This window comes from Pan paniscus, chromosome 11, assembly GCF_029289425.2.
Source record: "Pan paniscus chromosome 11, NHGRI_mPanPan1-v2.0_pri, whole genome shotgun sequence".
NCBI lineage: Eukaryota > Metazoa > Chordata > Mammalia > Primates > Hominidae > Pan > Pan paniscus.
In genome coordinates, this window is record NC_073260.2 from 102,295,055 (window position 1) to 102,316,586 (window position 21,532).

Below are 21,532 nucleotides of genomic sequence, written 5' to 3' on the forward strand. Positions count from 1 at the left end.
TTTTAATGGATACAGAGTTTCAGTTTTACAAGATGAGTTATCACATGGATGGTAGTAATTATTGTACAACACTGTGGGTGTATTTAGTACCACTAAACTGTAGACTTAAAATGATTAAGATGGTAAATTTTATGCTATGTGTACTTTACTACAAAAAAAAAATTGGAAAAAAATTGTCTTCAAAATGTTGCATCCTTCTGCCTTAAAAGTATTCTGATGAGAATCTCCTGCCTGGCCATGAATACATAACAGTTGTCAGATGATCACTTTACCTATAGTTCACTAAAGGCCTAATTAATGTGAAAAATTGTATATCTAGCTTTATTCTTATCACACACACATTACTTTCAAACTTACATTATATCTTTAGGATATGTAGAATTTCTCTCAATTCTTTGAACATGACTTATTTCTTCTCATTCAGATCCCAGAGAGCAGAACACCAGCAAACGGCCTCTGTGGTGTTCAGTTGATAAAAGTGAGTTAAGCTCCAGCATGTGAGAGAGGAAGACAGCCTCCCTCTGGAACTCACCTTTCCACTGTGGATCTGAGCAACCCAGGCTGAGGGAAAGCACTTTGTGTCTCCCACACCCTGGAGCTAACTTGGGAAGAGGCTGAGAGGCTTAGAGATGCTGTAAAGAAAGATACCATGGAAACTTGCATACACTTTCAGTCCAGGGTCTCAGTCCAGACCCAAAAGTGAGAGCAGGATGCCATTTTTAATCTGAATGCGTACAAAGTCAGCCATTCTTTGTCGACACAGCAGTGTGGCTACACAGGCATTTTAGTCTCAGGCCAGAGATTGGAGCACCTGCTCTCAGTGTGGTAAGGGCCTCCACAGCCAGAACTCTGGAAAATGCCTCAGCAGTAAGGCAAAAATTGTGTTTTTCCCCTATCACAACCCTGGGGCAGGAGGAGAGCTGCTACAGCTGTAATTTCTCCTAAGTGGCAAGATTTGCTGCCAGGGCCAGCTTGACAACCTGGAACTGATTGATATGTGCCATTGCTGGATTCCCTACCCTGCTCTCCTGAGATTGTAGCTCATTGGGGGCCCTCTCTGTTCCACCCCTAGGCTGAAATCCAGGCATTTGGAGCATTCACTTCCCTGGACCAGCAGCTTGAGCTGCCCCACCCTTCCTGGAAATAGATCATGTTGCAGAGAGGCTCTGTCTTCTCCACACCCAAGCAGATATTTAAGAATTCAGAGCACCTGTTTGACTTGTTCAGCAGACTGACCCACCCTACCCTTCCTGGACATAGACTGCAATGAAGTGGAGGTTTCTCTTCTCCATGCCCAGGCAGGTATCTGTCTCCAGGCATTTAAAGCACTCATTTACTTGGTTCAGCAGCCTGAACTGCCTCACCCTTCCTGGACCTAGATCTTGGTACAGTAGGGCTTTCTCTGTGCCCCACCCTCACAGATCTCCAGGTGTTCAGAGCACCAACTCACCTGGATTAGCAGGCTAAGCTGTCCCACTTTTCCTGTGCAGATATCCTGGCACACCTCTCTACTACATGCTCAGGCAGATCTCTAGGCATTAGGAGCACCTGCACAAGCAGATATCCAGGCATTCAGGGCACCATTCATCTGGATCAGCAACCTGACCTGCCCCACCCTTCCTGTGCAGAGATCCTGGTACAGGGAGAATCTCTCTGCTTCATACCCAGGCAGAATGCCAGGCATTTGGAACAACCACTCATCTGGTTCAACAGCCTGAGCCACCCCACCCTCCTTGGACATAGATCATGGTGCAGCAAGTCCCTCTCTGCTTCAGGCCCAAACAGATCTCCAGAAATTCAAAGCACATGCATGCCTGGTTAATCAGTCTGTCACCCAACCCTCCTGTTTAGAGATCTTGGTTCAGGGGATCCTCTCTGCTCCATGCCTATACAGAGCTCCAGGCACTTAGAGTGCTTACCCTTCTGGATTAGAAGCTTAGGCCATCCTCCAATTTTGTGCAGAGAACCTGGAGCTGAAGCACTGTTCCAGCTCCATCCCTAGGCACACCTGTGAGTATTTGGTGGCTGCTCACAGGACTCTCCCTTGGTGCTGGTGCCTTCGCCTGCCATCAGGGGACCAATAGGTGGACCTGCCCAGTCATCCCCTGACACTTTATGGTCTTTGCTGCTCTGGGGCTGGTCAGGGAGCTCAAACCACTGTACATGCCATGAATCAGCCTATTGTCTTAGGCAATAGGGAGTTTCTGCCAGTAAATAAGAATCAAGTATATACCCAGACACGTTGGCCACAGCCAGCTCTTACCTGTAAATGCCATCAATAGCTTGTAGGTTGAACTCCACAGCCCAATATAAAATCAGCCAAAGTAAATGAATAAGGCTATGAAAGCAAAGCCAGAAGACCCTATCCAACATTCTCTACAGTCACATCCCCCCAAAATGGAGGGAAAAGGGAAAAGGAAAGAATAAAAATTACAATAATATTAACATTATAGAGAAAGCAAGAAGAAGAAAAAACTCTACCCACACAAAAATATTACAAAAATTTAAAGAGCTAGTGTCTCCATATGAGAAGGAACCAGCATAAGAATTCTGCCAGCATGAAAAATATGAAAGGAGTGACACCACAAAAAGACCACATCAGCTCTCCAGCAATGGTCCCTAACCAAAATGGAAATTCAGAAATGACACATAAAGAATTCAAAGCATGGATTGCAAGGAAGGTTAATGAGATCCAAGACAAGGTTGAAAATCAACACAAAGACATTTCTAAAGCAATCTAGAAAATGAAGGAAGAGATAAAGAAGTCAATTAGAGATTCTGGAATTGAAAAACTCACCTAAGAAACTTCAAAATACAACTGAAAGCGGTATCAACAGACTGTATCAAGCAGAAGAAAAAAAATTTAGAGCTTGAAGACTGTTTTTCTGAGCTGACACAGTGAGACAAGAATTAAAAAAAGAAGAATTTTTAAAAAATGAACAAAGTACTTGAGAAATATGTAATCATTCAAAGCAAACAAACATACAAATTATTTGGCATTCAATAATAGGAAATATATTTGAGGGAATAATTCAAGAAACTTTCTTAACCTTGCTAGACAGGTAAAAATCCAGATACAAGAAACTGATAGAACATCTGTAAGATACTATGCAAAATGAACATCACCAAGGCATACAGCCACCAGTCTGTCCAAGATCAACACTGAAGAAAAAATCTTAAAGGCAGCTAGAGAAAAAGGGAAGATCATGCACAAAGGGAACCCTGTTGGGCTAACAGCAGACTTCTCAGCAGAAACATTACAAGCCAGGAAACATTGGGGGCCTGTTTTCAGCATTCTTAAAGAAAAAATAATTCCAACTAAGAATTTCACATTCTGCCTAACTAAGCTTCGTAAGAGAAGGAGAAATAAGATATTTTCCAGACAAGCAAGGACTAAGAGAATTCATTAGCACTACACCAGCAATACAAGAGATTTTTAAGAGAAGTCTAAATATGGAAATGAAATAACAATATCTGCTACCACAAAAATACACATAAATACATAGTCTGCAAACCCTATAAAATGATCACACAATATGTGACCCTATAAAGCAACCAGGTAACAACTTCATGATAAGATCAAAACCTCACATACCAATATTAACCTTGAATGTAAATGGCCTAAACACCTGACTTAAAAGACACAGAGTAGCAAGTTGAATTAAAAAAAAATCCATTAATCTGCTGTATTCAAGAGACCCATCTCACACATAACACCCATACGCTCAAAGTAAACGGCTGGAGAAAGATTGGCTGCACAAATAGAAAACAAAAAATAGCAGAGGTTGCTATTCTTATAGTAAAAAACAGACTTTCAACCAACAACTGTAAAGAAGAACAAAGAAGGGCATTCCATAAAGATAAAAGGATTTAATTCAATGAGAACACATAACTATACTAAATATATAGGCATCCAATATTTGAGCATCCATATTTATAAACTTAATAGACATCTACAGTATACTACACCTATCAACCCCAGAATATATTCATTAGCACACAGAATATACTCTAAGACTGACTACATGCTCTACCATAAGGCAAATCTCAATAAATTCAAAAAAATTAAAATTATACTATCAGACCACAGTGGAATGAAAATAGAAATTAATACTAGGATGTCTCAAAAACCACATAATTTCTTGGAAATTAAACAACTTGTTCCTGAATAACTTTTGGGTAGACAATGAAATCAAGAAAGAAATTTAAAAATTCTTTGTAATAGAGAAAAACAGAGACACAACATACAAAAATTTCTGGGATACAGCAAAAGCAGTGTTAAGAGGAAAGTTCATAACACTAAATGTCAACCTCAAGAAGTTAGAAAGATCACAAATTAATGATGTAACACTGCACCCAGAGTAACGAGGAAAACAAGAACAAACTAATCCCAAAAACAGCAGAAGAAAATAAATAACTAAAATCAGAGCTGAACTGAATAAAATAGAGACCCAAAAACTCCATATAAAAAAATCAATAAAACCAAAAGTTGATGATTTGACAGGATAAACAAGATTGATTGACAGCTAGCTAGATTAACAAAGAAAGACACTATTTAATTTTTTTTCTTAGGGATACACCAGGCAGAATGGAGCAACTGAGATATCCTGGCAAATTTGATGAGGTCCCCAAGGTCTCTGATTTGGAAAACCTCCTCTAGCAATTACCTGAGGCTTAACATCTGCTAATTCTGTGCTACTGTAAGATAGTTCTTAGTTTACTGGGTCTGAAAAGCAGGATTTTTTTTTTAGCCTCTGGTATTTCTTAACAGTTGATGGCTGTGTTATGATTACCTGATGATGTAATTTTAACCAACTGTATGTCATCCCAGGGGTTTGTCTGTCTTAAAGAATATTCAAAGAAAAGGAATGGATAATCATATATAGGAGATCTTGTTAGCTGAGATTTAAGGGAGACTTAGAGAAAAGCTAACAGGAAAAGGATGTGCATTGTGGAGGAAGGGGTGGCAGCTGTAACAATACAAAAAAACATTATAAATAATAAAACTAGAAAAAAGATTTATGAAAACAGGTAAATGGCCATTTTAGCTAGTGGTCAAATCCTTGGGATTTGGAGCGATAAGGATAATTATGTGGATCTGCAAGCACTCTTAGTCAGAAACAGCAAAGGGTGTTTGTCTAACAGGCTGCAGGGGCAGAGAAGTGGTAGTGATAGCCACGGAAACACCATCACTGGGACAACTGGGTGCGACGAGGGGCAGCTGGATGGCCTGTGCACGCAGTGGAAGTGGGCAGGAATTTTAACATAACCGGTCACATCCATGGCTCTCTGCAGCTAGTTGTAAATTGAATTTTGTTTCTTTGGTATGTTTTTCACTGGGAAATTCAAAAAAAGATTAGCAAAGGAACTCACAGCACTGACATGTTTTGGATGCTATGTAAAATGGATAAAAGGGTCATCAAGATTCAGGCATTTAAACTAATTCACCTGCTTTACTCCTTGGGATCTTTTATTATTATTATACTTTAAGTTCTGGGGTACATGTGCAGAATGTGCAGTATTGTTACATAGGTATACACGTGGCAGAGTTTAGTTTTGGAACTAAAATATTTCTATATTCACAATGCTTTCCCTGTGTCTAATAGCCTTAAGAGGTAAGTTTTTTTCCAAACATTATTATTGTGGATGTTCAACAAGGCTAAATATGTTTTTTTAATCAGATTTTCTTTTAAAAAGTACAACATGAAGTCTATGGATTATCAGAGTACTTTTTAAAATTAAAGTTTTTCTTCTTTTTCTATATTTTAAGTATAAAAAAGCAAACGATTTTTAATTTGTGCCTTCAGCTACTCCTGATGCATTAATTTAAACTGTATTAAAAATCCATTTCTACTTTCCAGGTATTATAAATTGTCATGCTCCTAATAAATAATTTTATATCACAAAAAAAGAAAGAAGATACAAATAAGCATAATCAAAAATAACAAAAGTGATATTACTACCAATCTCACAGAAATACAAAAGATCCTCAGTGATTGATATGGCTTATATATCTGTCCCAGTACAAAACTCGTGTTGAATTATGATCTTCAAGTTTGAAGGTGGGCCTGGTGGGAGGTGATTTGATCATGGGGTCAAAGTTCTAATGAATACTTTGGTATCATTTCCTGGTGCTGTTCTCATGATAGTGAGTGAGTTATTGTAAGATCTGGTTATTTAAAAGTGTGTGGCAACTCCCCCATCTCTCTCTTTCTCCTGCTCCAGCCATTTGAAGTGCTGGCTCCCCCTTCACCTTCCACCATGAGTAAAGGTTTCCAGAGGTCTCCCCAGAAGCTGAGAAGATGCCAGCATCATGCTTCCTGTACAGCCTGAAGAACTATGAACCAATTAAACCTCTTTTCTTTATAAATTACCCACTTTCAGGCATTTATTTATAGCAAGGCAAGAATGGACTAATACAGAAAATTAGTACCAAGTAGTGGGGCATTGCCATAAAGATACCTGAAAATGTGGATGCACCTTTGGAATTGAGTAACTGGCAAAGGTTGGAAGACTGTGGAGGGCTCAGAAGAAGACAGGAAGATGAGAGAAAGTTTGAAACTTACTAGAGACTTATTAAATTGTTGTGACCAAAATGCTGATGGTGATATGGACAATGAAGTCCAGGCTGAGGATCTCTCAGAGGGAGATGAGGCACTTATTGGGAACTGGAGCAAAGGTCACTTTTGTTATGTAGTAGCAAAGAGATTGGCTGTATTGTGCCCCTGATCTAGGGATATGTGGAACTTTGACAGATGATGATTCATGGAATATGGCGGAATAAATTTCTAAGGAGAAAAGCTTTCAAAATGTGACCTGGCTGCTTCTAACAGCCTATGCTTATATGCATGAGTAAAGAAGTGTCATAAAACTGGAACTTATATTTAAAAGGGAAGCAGAGCATAAAATTTGGAAAATTTGTAGCCCAGCCATGTGATAGAGAAGAAGAGCCCATTTTCAGGGGAGGAATTCAAGCAGGCTGAAGATAGTTGCATAAGTAAAAAGGAGCCAAGTACTAATAGTCAAGACAATGAAGAAAGGGCCCAGAAGGCATTTCAGAGACTTTAACAGTAGCCCCTCCTACTACAGTTGCAGAGGCCCCACAGGGAAAAATGGTTTTGTGGGCCAAGCCCAGAGCCATGCTGCCCTGCACAGCCTTCGGACACTGAGCCCTGCATCCCAGACACTTCAGCTCCAGCGATGGCTCAAAGGGGCCCATGTACAGCTAAGATCGCTGCTCCAGAGGGTACAAGACATAAGCCTTGGTGGTTTCCATGTGGTGTTAAACCTGCAGGTACACAGAATGCAAGAGTTGAGGCTTAGAAGCCACTGCCTAGATTTCAGAGGGTGTATGGAAAAGCCTGAAGTTCCAGACAGAAGCCTGCTGCAGGGTTGGATCCCTCATAGAGAGCCTCTACTGGGGCAATGAGGAGAAGAAATCTGTGTTGAAGCCCTCAGAGAATCTCCACTAGGGCACTGCCTAGTGGAGCTATGAGAAGACAGCCATTGTCCTCCAGATTTACAAATGGTAGATCCACTGGCAGCTTGTATCCCCAATCTGGAAGAGCCACAGGCACTCAACACCAGCCCATGAGAGCAGCTGTGAGGACTGAACCCTGCAAAGCCACAGGGATGGACCTGAGTAGGCTTTGAGAGCCTACCCCTTGCACCAATATGTCCTGGATGTGAGACATGGATTCAAAGGAGATTATTTTGAAGGTTTAAAATTTAATGAATGCCCTGCTGGGTTTTAGACTTGCTCAGTGCCTGGAGACCCTTTCTTTTGGCCAATTTCTCCCTTTTGGAACAGGATTATTTACCCAATGCATGTAGCCCCATTGTATCTTGGAGAAATTAACTTGTTCTTTGATTTTACAGTCTTATAGGTAGAAGGGACTTGCCTTGTCTCAGATTAGACTTGGAACTTTGGACTTTTGGGTTAATGCTGGAATGACTTAAGACTTTGGAGGACTGTTAGAAAGGCATGATTGTATTTTGCAATGTGAGAAGAACATTAGATTTGGGAGGTGCCAGGGGCAGAATGATACAGTTTGGATCTGTGTCCCCATTCAAATCTTATGTCGAATTATAATCCCCAGTGTTGGAGGTGGAGCCTGCTGGGAGGTGATTGGATCATGGGGGTGGAGTTCCCATGAAATATTAGCCCTATCTCCTGGTCCTGTTCTCATGAAAGTGATTGAGTGAGTTTACATGAGATCTGGTTATTTAAAACTTTGTGGCACCTTCCCCTCTTTCTCTTTCTCCTGCTCTGGCCATGTGAAGTGCTGGATCTCCGTGTGCCTTCCACTATGAGTAAAGGTTTCCTGAGGTTTCCCCAGAAACCAAGCAGATGCTAGCATCATGCTTCCTTTTCAGCCTGTGGAACCATGAGCCAATTAAACCTCCTTTTTTAAATAAATTACATAGTTTTAGGTATTTATAGCAATGTGAGAATGAACTAATACAGGGACTATGAGGATACATACTAGAAAATTTACAGGAAATGGATAAACTCCTGGAAACACAAAACCTTCCAAGATTTAATCAGGAAACAGTTGAAATACTGAATCGACTAATATCAAGTTTTGATATTGAATTAGTAATAAAACCTACCAATCACAGAAAGCCCCAAAGCAGATGACTTTGTAGCCAAATTCTACCAGATGTACAAAGAAAAGCTAGTACCAATTCTACTGGAACTATCCCAAAAAATTAAAGAGAAAGGACTTCTCCGTAAGTCATGCTATGAAACCAGTATCACTCTGATACCAAAACCTGGCAAGGACACAACTAAAAAAGAAAACTACAGGCCAATACCCCTGAGAAAAATAGACACAAGAATCCTCAACAAAATCATAGCAAATCAAATTCAACAATATATCAGAAAGTTAATCCACGATGATCAAGTAGGCTTCATTCCTAGAATGCAAGGTTGTTTCAACATGTGCAAATCAATAAATGAGATTCACCAAATTAACAGAAGTTAACATACACACACACAAAGATCATCTCAATGAACTTGGAAAAAGCTTACATAAAATTCAACATACATTCATTATAATAACTCTCAAGAAGTTAGGCACTGAAGGAACATACCTCAAAAATAACGAGAGCCATCTATGACAAACCAACAGCCAACATCATACTGAATGAGCAAAAGCTGGAAGCATCCTCCTTGAGAACTGGAACAAGACAAGAATGCCCAGTGTCACCATTCCTATTCAACATAGTACTGAAAATGCTAGCCAGTGCAATCATGCAAGAGAAATAAATAAAAGGCATTCAAATAGGAAAAAAGTCAAACTATCTCTCTTTGTTGATGATGTGATTCTATTCTCAGAAAACCCTAATACTCTGCCAAAAGGCTGTTAAAACTGATAAGCAATTTTAAGGTTTCAGGAAACAAACTCAGTGTACAAAAATCAGTAGCATTCTATACACCAATAATCTTCAAGCTGAGAGCCAAATCAAGAATATAATCCCATTTACAATAGTCAAAAAATGATAAAATACTTAGGAACACATCTAACTAAGGAGAGCCATAAAACACTGCTAAAAGAAATAATAGATGACACAAACAAATAGAAAAACATTTCATGCTCATGGATTGGAGGAACCAATATCATAAAAATGGTCATATTGCCCAAAGCAATCTACAAATTTAATGCTTTTCCTATTAAACTACCAACATCATTTTTTCACAGAATTGGGGGAAAAATGCCAGAATTCATATGGAACCAAAAAAGAGCCTGAATAGTTAAAGCAATCCTAAGCAAAAAGAACAAAGCCAGAGGCATTACATTATCCAACTTAACTATACTATAGGGTTACAATAAACAAAGTAGCAAGGTACTAGTACAAAAACAGACATGTAGACCAATGGAACAGATAGAGAACCTAGAAATAAAGCCACATACCTACAACCATCTAATCGCTGACGAAGTTGACAGAAATAAGCAATAAAGAAAATACTCTCTATTCAATAGATGGTGCTGAGATAGCTGGTGAGCCATGTGAAGAAGAATGAAACTGGATCCCTACCTTCTGCATATGCAAAAATTAACTCAAGATGGATTAAAGATTTAAATGTAAGATATCAAACTGTAATAATCCTAGAAGAAAACCTAGAAAACACCATTCTGGACATCTACTTTGGAAAGTAATTTATGACTAAATCCTCAAAAACAAATGCAAAAAAAATAGACAATTGGGACCTAATTAAATGAAAGATCTTCTGCACTGCAAAAGAAACTATCAACGGAGTAAGCAGACAACCTACAGAATGGTAGAAAATATTTGCTGTGCATCCAGAAAAAGGTCTGATAGCCACAATCTATAAAAAATCTAAGCAATTCAACAAGCAAAAAGCAAATAACTCCATTAAAAATGGGCAAAGGATATGAACAGACACTTCCCAAAAGAAGACATACAAGTGGCCAAACAAGCATGAAAAAGTGCTCCACATCAGTAATCATCAGAGAAATGAAAAATCAAAACCACAATGAGATACCATCGCACACCACTAAGAATGACTATTATTAGAAAGTCAGAAAACAACAGAGGCTGGAGAAAAGGGAATGCTTATACACTGTTGGTGGCAATATAAATTAGCTCAGCCACTATGGAAAACAGTTTGGAGATTTCTCAAAGAACTTAGAATTACCATTCAATCCAGCAATCCCATTGCTGGGTATATACTCAAAAGAAAACAAGTTATTTTGCCAAAAGACCTATGCACTTGCATGTTCATCACAGCACTATTCACAGTAAAAAAAAAAAAAAAAAAAAAAAAAAAAAGACATGGAATCAACCTAGGTGTCCATCAATGGCAGATTGGATAAAGCAAATGTGGTACATATACATCATGGTATACTATGCAACCATAAAAAAAAATTAAATCATGTCCTTTGCAGCAACATGAATACAGCTGGGGCCATTATCCTAATCAAATTAACACAGTAACAAAAACCCAAATACCACATATTCTCACTTATAAGTGGGAACTAAACATTGGGTACTCATAGACATAAAGATGGCAACAACAGACATTGGAGACTACTAGAGGGGGAACAGAGGGAGAGGGGTAAATATTGCTCAATATCTGGGTAATGGGATAATTTGTACCCCAAATGTCACACCACATACCCAGGTAACAAACCTGCACATGTAGCCCTTGAATCTAAAATAGAAGTTGAAAATAAGTAAGTAAATATGAAGAAATGAAGGCATTAAAAAGAAAATAGACTTCAACCTTAATGTTATTTTTCTCCACAAAAATTCCATAATTCCCTATTTGGAGGTGGCTAACTCTGTCTACTCTCATGAATTCCTCTCTCACAGTACCCAGTATGCTCTTTGCGAGTCCCTCTATAACTCTGAGGTCTACAAGGAGAGGAGCCATATCTAACTTGTCCAATATCATTACTACAAAATTAGCCCAGTGTCTATAAAACAACATGCACTCAGTTAATATATATGAGATCAACAAATGGATAACTAATTGACTAATGTTAAGGATATAGATGGAAGGCAAAATAGAATTTTGATCAAATAACACAATATGACCTGGAAATTCTTGCCTTGGCAAAACGGAGCTCAAGTTTTATCTACTTCTTTAAAAATTTTACATTCTATTGATGAGGGCGTTGGGGAAAGGCTAATGCATGACATTCTCCGTCGCCACCTAGGCATAGCACCATAAGCATTAACCATAATAGCTGACATGATGAAAGGCTTTCCAATCAGTGCTCCAAGTGCACTGTGAGTGTTCACTTACCTGGTCCTCACAACAACCTCTTAACATAGATACTAATATGTCCATTTTACAGATGAGGAAAACGAGGCACAGATTGGTTAGTAAGCTTGCAAAAAGGCGCACAGCAGAAAGTCAGTATTTGAATTCAAGAGATCTTAGCTAGTAATAAGACCCATTTCAACTGATATAAAGAGAACAGTTTTAGCATCAGGGAAATGAGAAATATGGGGAAATTATATCATGGTTTTGGTCCAAAATTGTGCACCTTCCTCCATCATGTTTAGACTAAAAAACACATCTACCTGGTCCACTGTTAGTAAAGGACTCTGGGCAGGAAAATCTCCTTCAAAATGGAAGAAACTCCAATTTCAAAGTACAATTTCCAACTATAATTTCACTTTTATTTACTACTAAGTAAAGAAAATCAAAGAGTTATTAAATTTTGAATGCTCTTTTTTTGTTCCAGAGGTAAAATATTGATGCTAGCTAATATAGTAATTTAATATAAATGAGTGCCTTGAAAAAATTTTAAGAATAAGAGAAAATATGTATCAGATATTGCTCATGGATATCAAGCTCTGCACAATATTATAGAGAAAAGGTCATAAAAATTTGAGAATACAAGGTGAAAGTTAAAAAAGAATCATAACTGCAGGCCTTCTCATAGCCTTTACTATGCTATTCATTGTGAACCCCTATATATAATATGCAATGTTACCTAAGCTATTTAATCATAAAATAATTTCCTTAGGGAGTTTTTTTAGGATTTGCATGCTACTGAATTTATTGGGGGAATTACTGGTCTAGCAAATGATAATACTCTTATTTTAAAATACCTACAGTTTAGCCATTGGAAAATCATCATCTGGTTTTTACCAACTAAATATAGTACCATATGAAAATGGTACAGAACCATCTATTAATTGCTATGAACACTGATATTTGGAAAAGTTATTAAAACTGATTTATTCCGACATCCCACCCAGGGTGAAGGATAAAATGAAGATCAAGATTTAGTTTAACTTTCTCAGTTAAGATTTGGTTCAACTTAACTATTACATGGTACTAGAGTAAAATACCCCTCTGGAAAGAAATCAACACTACTTTACAGAAATAGAGCTACCTCACTAAGCTAATTATAAAGGGAAAAACCTAAGGTAACACTATAATAAAACATGAATTTCTATTATTGTTTTCCTTTAATTGAACTAAATACAATTAACAGTAACTCGGCATCCTGTAAGAAATTATGTCAGGAAATTAACAATGAACTTGAGCCTATGTAGAGGACACATTTCAGGTCTCCAGTAGTCTGTAATTAATGAACATCTAGTAATAGTCCATAATTAGCCAAAATCTATAGAATTCAAAAACACATGCTGGACAAAAGCATAGAGAACCAGTCAATGACACAGATCAGAATAATTCAGGGGCCAAAATTATGAAAAATTCAAATGAAAATGTGTCTTTCAAGTTGGTGCCTGTTCCTTCCATTTAATGGATGAAGAAAATGAGACCCAAAGAAGACAGGTGACCTACCAAGGTCATAAGGAAAGTCAAAAGCAGAGTCAAAACTATTATGGTTATGATTCTGCTTTTGACTTTCATGTGAACTTGGTAAGTGTAAAATTGGTTATGTTGAACCAATTGCAGTTGCTGATATTCACTGTTTTAATGTACAAAAATTATTTTTAAAAGAAAAAAAGAAAAAGGAAAGAGAAGAAAAAGAAAACTTCCTCACTGCTAGTCCAGGACCTTTTTTCACAGAATGCCAGATCTTCGGTGTCTGCAACCACACTGCACTTAAAAGAAAGGAGGGTGAGGGTGGGAGGGTGAAGAAAGATTTGGGGTTTTGAGTCTCAACTACCAAATAGAGATTTCACTTAAATATTTAAAATTGTTTCTAAGTATTGGGAAACTGAAAGAAATAAAGTATAAAACCTTTCCACTTCAAAAATAATAAGGTAACCAGTAGAGCAAATAATTCATTGGAGAATGAATGTAATTAAATGATTGACGCGAATAATGCACCAGTTTGCAATCTTTAAAAAAAAAAAAAAAAAAAAACTTCAAATTATTTTGAGTACGATCAGAGGGTTGGTAACAGTAGTTTCTGCTTCTTTGGAGTTTCCCTGCAAGGCTTCTTGGCTCCACCTAGTGTCAAACAATCAAAAAACACACCATTAAATGGCAGAAATCAGCATAATTGTACTGCTGGTGTCTTCTTTTCCTTAGAAAAGCAAGCTACCACCTGTAGAATTATTAGCCTCTTCTGCCTAACTAGAAGCTGTGAACGCATTTAAATTTATTGCAAACTTCAAAGTTTATGGCAACCTTCTATAGTTGGACCTGTCTATACAATCGTATTCTGAAAAAATGAATTCAAAAATGAATAAATTGTATATTCAACCCAATATATAATTTTTTTATTTCATTCCATAGACCTTACTGAGCACCTCCTTTGTACCAGGCAATGTACAATGGACTAAGGACAGGAAACAAAACATAACATTATTGTGGAGAAGAGAAATAAGGAATCAAATAAAATGGAATATATTAGGTGCTTATTGACTGAAATGATTTTTAGTAATAATAGGTGTCCAAGTGAAGATTAAAGAGAAAAAGCATGGCTTGCAGAATAAACAATCTTGTGATAGCTTTTCAGCACAGAATGAGAGCCTTTGAAGAGCTGAATACGGCAGGGGGCGCTGAGAGATGGCAATAGTTCAGAGGTACGTTCTGAAGTCAGATGGGCCTAGTCCTGACTCTGCTATTTCACTTCTCTGTGATTTGGTTTTCACATTTGTTAAACTGGGATAATAATAGTATCTCTCACATTTGGTAGTTGTAAGGATAAACGAAATTAATACACAGAATGCACTTAGAACAGTGCCTGGCACATTGTGAGCTCAACATCACCGGTTGCATCTATTTTCGCTGGAGTTTAAATGCTGTGGACTGAAATGGGAGGCAGTCACCAAAGATGCATAAATTCTCAATCTGTGGACAAATGGGAACTGACACCCTTCTCTCTCCATATACATGTTCTATAGTGGAGCAAGCTCACTAATGCTTACAACCAGAAGTTTATTTACGGTGGGGAAGTCTAGAGAACCAGCTGCCTCAGAGGTAATCACTTTCATCTTTCAGCCCTAGTATGAGAAAAATTTCTGCCAGAACTTCTCTGTATACCTTAAAGTGACCAAGGACTCAGTGGTTACTTGAGGCCAAGAGTCTCAGAGTGGAGAACTCTATGGTTCTCGCAGCCTCCTCTTTGCCAGGACAGAGGGCGATTGACAGGGCAGACACAGAAGTATGACAAAAGACCACAGTTCCAGAGGAATTATCTCTTGTATCTGCCAGAGTTTACTTTCTGATGTTTCTTGCATCTTCTGGTACAGTCTTGTATTCCTTCTACCAGGAAACAAAGAAAGAACCAAAAGAAGGGGAGAAAAAGAAGAGAAAAAGGAAGAAGAGAAAGAAGAGGAGGACAGAAGCTAATATATATTGAGTGCTTATGTCCTAAGCATTTTATATGTATCAATCTCCTTTAATTAACACAACAACCCTATGAGATAGGCCTATTATTATTTACATCTTACAAATGAGAAAACTGAAATTGAGGCCCAGGGAGATTAAACAACTTACCCAAAGTCACACAGCTGGTAAGTGCAGCAGTGTATTTCTAATACTTTTTAACTACTACACTTACTGTTTTTCATGAACCTTCCATCCTCAAAGGCCCTCAGAATGATGGACCACCCAGTCAGGCTTGCCTTCCTCATTATCCTTCCCATCCGCCACCCAGACCTCCAGCCTAAATAGCCGTTCTTTCAAACTGGCTAAATTCAGCTAGGTAATAAAAACGATACATGCACATGTATGTATGTGTGTTTGTGTTTGAGCAAATTGGCATTAAAATAAAGAAGAGTTCTAATTCAGCCAAACCACACTCATATGTACATGCACGCACACACACACACACACACACATACACACACCCCTACCTTAACACCTAATTCTCCCAGAAATATTTGACTTTTAAAAAATTGTTAATTCGAATTATTCCTGTGTAAAATTTCTCAAAATTTCTCATAAAGTCTAAATTTCCCTTGAGAACACCTTACTTCATTTCTGCAGCCTTATCTTCACTACCCATAGACATCCATAATTGGTTTTTCTCTAAGGACTGAAGAAGGCAGACTAAAGTGAGAGTAAAGTCTCAGATTTTGAAAAAAATAGAATGGGTCAAAACCCAAGAGAATGATTATTTTTACACTAAGAATTTAGTGTTTGACCCTAAGAATCTCTGGATATTGCTTTTTTCAATAGACATGTATGTTTATATTGTAAGAGCATTTCAGATCCCACCAAAGGTGGGCTATAAAAATAACAAAGAAACATGGAAATAAATAATAAGGATTATGTGAAAACATAACAAGATTTACAAAAGTTATTATAATGTAATCAGCTCAAAATCTCCTTTTTGCAATATGTGAGGTTACTTTCTTACATCAACCAAACACACATCAAGATATCTTTGTTTTGTGGATACTACTACACACAATAGAAGAAATACTAGACAGGCAATGACTACAGGGGCTTTCAAAACTAGTTTCTCATTCTAAATCTAATTAGATTCATCTAGTGCACCACCTGCATTTTCTCATTTCTCATTTCTGTTGAGACAGCCCAAGTCACTATTTTGATTTAAAATTTACAAAAGGAACATTCTCTGAACATACCTGGCAAATGGGCTCACTGATACTTCTATACCTAGAGTTTCTTAAATAGAAATGCAATCTGCAGATGCCCACCAACTTGAGTTAGAGATGTATTTATAGTCCCATTATCTTAGAGACAAGAGGAGAGTGTAGGGGTTTTCCCTTAGAGTTACACAAAAGTTTTGAAAGCATGTACTATACAAGACATTATAGTAGACAATGAAATATAAGACTGAATAAAACATAATCTCTAAACTTAAGGACCTTCATGTCTACTTGAGGAAATAAAACATATTAATTTTATTAAACATGTATTGTGTTAAGGCAATGATACTGAGTGCTAATAAAATGTGGGCTACTTTCCCTTGAGAAGCATGGTCTGGTGGGGAGAAATAAATGGACAGTTTAGCATGGTAAGTGTTACAACAGAGTCATACATAGAGTAATATAAGTGTGCAATGAAGAAGAGGATGAGAAAGTGAGAGAGACTTAGGCAACTGGTGGGTTGCCTAAGCTAAACCTTAAAGGATAAGTGAGAATTAGAGGTTTGCAGAGTAAAGCAGTTAGGAATTAACTAGATTGTTTTTTTAATGGAGAAAGACAATCCAGAAAGCAGAAGAGGTCCAAAAATGGGAGCTGAATGACATAGCCAAATATCTGAAAGACAGGTTTTGATAAAGGCTACTAAAATGGTATTACAAAGAACTATAAGAGTTCAGAAATAAGAGAAATTACTTCTGACTGGAAGGATCTGGGAAAGGTTAACCAAACAATTCACTAGTTAAATTGAAAAGAATCAAGCTAAATGAACAGCAATTCCAATTTTGAAAAAGCAATATTAATCACATATAAAATACAAAACCAATTTTAAAACCATGCTATAATGATTATCAAATAGGTAGTCCTGGAAATTTCAATTACCTGGGAGTTTTACAATTGCCAAGACTTTGTGCCAGCCTAATACGGTAAAAGAAGGAGAAATTCAAATCCTCATGAAGCTTGATTAATACTCTGGTGCTTACGAACACCACATTTTAGCACTCCTTAATACCTTCCTTAATAGTTCACTAGTAGGTAAGGCTTAGTCACATGTCAAGAGTAAGGTCTATGGAACTGCACATTATTCACTGACAAGAATCTAGAGAACAGACTTCAACTGTTTAGTAGTTCTCAGCCCACAAACTGAGGGCTTGAAAAAATCTTTTCATTGTGCAAAGATATCTGTTGTGAGGGAATTTGTACCAATGGGATTTGAACTATTATAAGTTTGCACAAAAGATATGTTAAAAACCTACACTGAATTGCCTGTTTAAGAAGAAAAATAATTTTTTGAATGGAGAAAAATGAAGATTATTTTAAGAAATCTTTCTTATAAATCAAGATTTGCTGAATTGAAACCGTCAGTAACCAAAAATAATCTGAGGCAAGGGGATTCCCCAGAGGGCTACTAAGCAAAACAAAAGTTTTGTCAAGGGAAATGTGGAGTATGTTAAAGTGTAGAAATGAGTCATAGGGCCATTGACTTTTATTAGAAGGGTTGAGTTTCAGCCATTTGATACTGAATGCCCTGCATGAACCAGGCACCTTGCTAGACATTGGAAATAAAGCAGATATATCCCTATTCTCATTGAGTATACATTTCTAGTGAGGACACAGACAATAAATGAACAAATAAAACCACAAACACATGTTTAGAAATTATAATAGGAAGGAGTATAAGGAGAGAGAATAAAGGAAGAGACCAAATTTAGATTAGGGTCAGAAATAATCTCTCTGATAAAGCAATATTTATGCTGATGCCAAAGGATGAATAGGAAGGAATTAGCCAGATGAAGAATAAAACATGGAGTCCAAAAAGAAGAAAACTTATGTCTAGTGTCAAAAGGTAGCAAAGAGCTCAGTGAGTTCAAAAAGAGTTTTTTAAATGAATGGGTAGGAATATAATGAGCAAGGCAACAGTGACCCAAGATAAATCTAAAGAAGTGAGTAGACTAGAGTGGCTCTTGAGACTGAATTAAAATGTTTGAACTTTGTTACATGCAGTGAGGATCTTAGAAATCACCTTGTCTAAATTTACATTAAATGAAAAATATAGATATCAACAGCTCCCATGTCAACAAGCTGAACATGTCACTTCTTGAACGCATGATTATCAGGGAATTTACTGCTAAAATAGCCAGTTTTGATGCTGCTTATCATAACTATCAGAAACTCTGCCTAACAAGTTATTTTGTGTCATTTACCTTGATCTTATAGAACAGGTTTGTATGAAAGATCCAGGGCAAGTCAGTAGATCAGAATCACAAAGCTGTGAGATGTGGTTAGCTCCAAAGACTCAGATGAAGATGGATCAGAGTGGCATTTGCAGGGCTCTGGGTGAGGCAGTGAACACTTGCCCAGAAGACCACTACAGCAAGGACCATGTCGAAGGCATGGGGTGAAGTGAGGGGAGTAGACAAGGGGTTTTAAAAATTTTTTAGTGTCTTCCAGATACTAGACACTATGTGAGTTGTCTTCAGGTTTCATGTCATCATCACAACCACCTTATGAACTAAGTATAATCACCTTCATTTACAAATGGGGAAAGGAAAACTCAGATTATTAGGCCCTCGTCTCTGAGGACAGAACTGAAGTCTTTCACCACCAGGATTTGAAAAAGACCTGCCGTCTTTCCACCGATGAAGATGCTACCCAATAAAATTCAAGCCCAAACAGAATAAAGAGGTCAAAAATTCCCTTTCATGTAAACCTTTGTCTTATCTTAGTATGACCCTCAAAATATCCACCCAAAGCAGGCTATCAATATCTGTTAATTAGTTGATGAATTGACATGATTGTGGCCATTCTGTAGTCTTTAAAAGGAGATCTATTTGTGTCAATAAACAATGAGCTCATTAAAAACTACCCAAAAACAATTAGGCCAAGGGAATTTTGTCTGATAACAGTGAAAGTAGGAAGTGAGGATTTAGCTGCAGATTCTGGAATGAGCCTGTTTATCCTCCAGGACCACAGCAGTTTTGTCTTCAGGCTTAAGATAAATCACTGTAAGTGTGAAGGTGTTCAGAAAAATAGGCTCTGCCATTGCTACTATGTCCTGAAGTTTCTTCCAGTTTGCCTTTGAAGAACACAGCCACTAAACCACCGCTAGATGTCCTCAAAGTAAAAAAAAAAAAAAAAAAAAAAAAAATTATGGCAGAAAAGTACTTCGGCACTTTTAGGAACTACATTGACTTATTTGTCTAGATTATTTGACTCCTGAGCTCTAAGTGAGATAGAGGGATTTGGTAGTTAAACACGAACATCCGACCTCTGTAAATGAAATAGAGTTCTGTAAAGGAAAGGGCATTTTAGTAACTTCTCATTTTCATTTTAATTAGGATTTGTATTACTCTCCTTCAGGAAAGCAGGCCAAAGAGACTGAAGGAGCAATGGAAACATTATCCTCACCAACACTGACCAGTCACCTGAAGAGCACTGTGAGTGAAGAACCCGTGGGGCCAGCTACTTAGCAATTTCAAATGCACAAAACCTGTGCTCTGGCCTATCTTTAACATCAAAACAGCTGAAAAAAAAATTGAATAGTTGGATTGCGATTTCCTGAAATAGAAGCTGCAATACCTTTGGTTTTTCAGTTATGATATTAGCTAGTGAAAAAGCACAACTTAGCAAAGTATGTTCCCCAGTTAGTCTTTTAAATAAACTCAGACTTCCGTAGTCCCCATTGGTCTCTACAGGCTCAGAGGCCCATTTCCTCCTTGCCCCTTACCTTCCTTTTAGTCTCTTTTTCTTTTCCAGTCCTTTTCCCATCTTTAGTTCTTCTGTCTCTCCTCTTCATTTTTTCCACTCTTTTAACAGTATCTTAGTTCACCATTTTTATACACAAAAAATCAACTTCCTGATAACGATTTTTAACATATTCAACTGAAATAATAAGCACTTGCCACGGTTTTCAAGAGTCAGGAAAAGGAAACAAAAAGAGGGGGGAAAAGAAGAATAAAGAAAGAAGAGGAATGAGAAAAAGAGAAAAAGATTAGAAAACAAGTTGTTCTATCTGTACTTGTTCGAAACTTGAGAAGAAAAATTAACTTACAGAGAGATGGGGGTTGCGGGGGTAAGAGCTGTAGAAAGCTGTTTTCCTTCATTTTCTCTGCCTCCTGGAGCACTGGCCTCCTATATCATGTGTTAGGAATTTCTAATCTTACCACAGCCAGATGACTCATGCCCACTGACTGAGTCTTTAGACTTCTACAAAACACCTGAAAAGATAAATTTTAATTGAGAAAACAATCTCTCACTCCAGGGTATGCTTTCAAGATAGGTAGGGGGATTTTCAGCATTTATTTCCATTTTGTTCACTGAAGACTCATAGGGCTTAATCTTAATTTCAGACATAGTTGTGTCTGACAGCCAGAGACTATTTTCAGATCAAGGGATAAACTGGCATGGACTAAGACTTGCTTCTGCCTAGGAATAAAGACTGAAATGAGTAAATGAGTCAAAGTTGTCCTGATTTGGGACCCAAAGCATGAGGTTAATGTGGGGGGATACCTTGTCTCCTTGCGGGAGCTAGCTCGTCAAACTACCCCTCCCCTCACTCACTTCACTAACTGATGTGGTTAACTATCACATCAAAGGGCAGCTATCACATCAAAGGGCAACTCCAGGTTGCCCTTTGGGGATGGGCTGTTTATCTCCCTCAAGACTAAAGTGACTTTCTAACCAAACTCTCTGAGTGCAAGTCACTAAAAAAAAAAGAAATGTGGGGTCCACAACATCTAATTCAAAGTGTGTTAACTAAACCCATAGTAATAATCATATACCAGCGTACCTCTTCTTTTTTGTGTAAAAAACAAATAGAGAAAAAGAATCAAGGAAGTATTTTCTGAATGTATACATGGAAGCCTGGACATAGAAGTAAACCATACATACAAACAAGTAACCACCTATCCAACTTTCCCTTCCAAGGTAAAAACTAACATTAAGGGAGCACTTAGAATATTACTGAACCTGTGCTAAGAGGATCTATAAGCATTAGTTCTAAAACTCTAAACAG

At 37.6% G+C, this 21,532-nt stretch overlaps 1 long non-coding RNA gene across 1 annotated transcript in view; it reads right to left on the bottom strand.

Annotated features, from left to right (window-relative positions):
* LOC134728584 (uncharacterized) overlaps positions 1–20,628 on the bottom strand; it is a 64,698-nt gene extending 44,070 nt beyond the window's left edge. Inside the window, exon 1 of the long non-coding RNA XR_010109159.1 lies at positions 20,246–20,628. This is a non-coding gene — a long non-coding RNA (uncharacterized LOC134728584). The remainder of the gene's footprint in view (positions 1–20,245) is intronic.
* Positions 20,629–21,532: the final 904 nt, after the last annotated feature.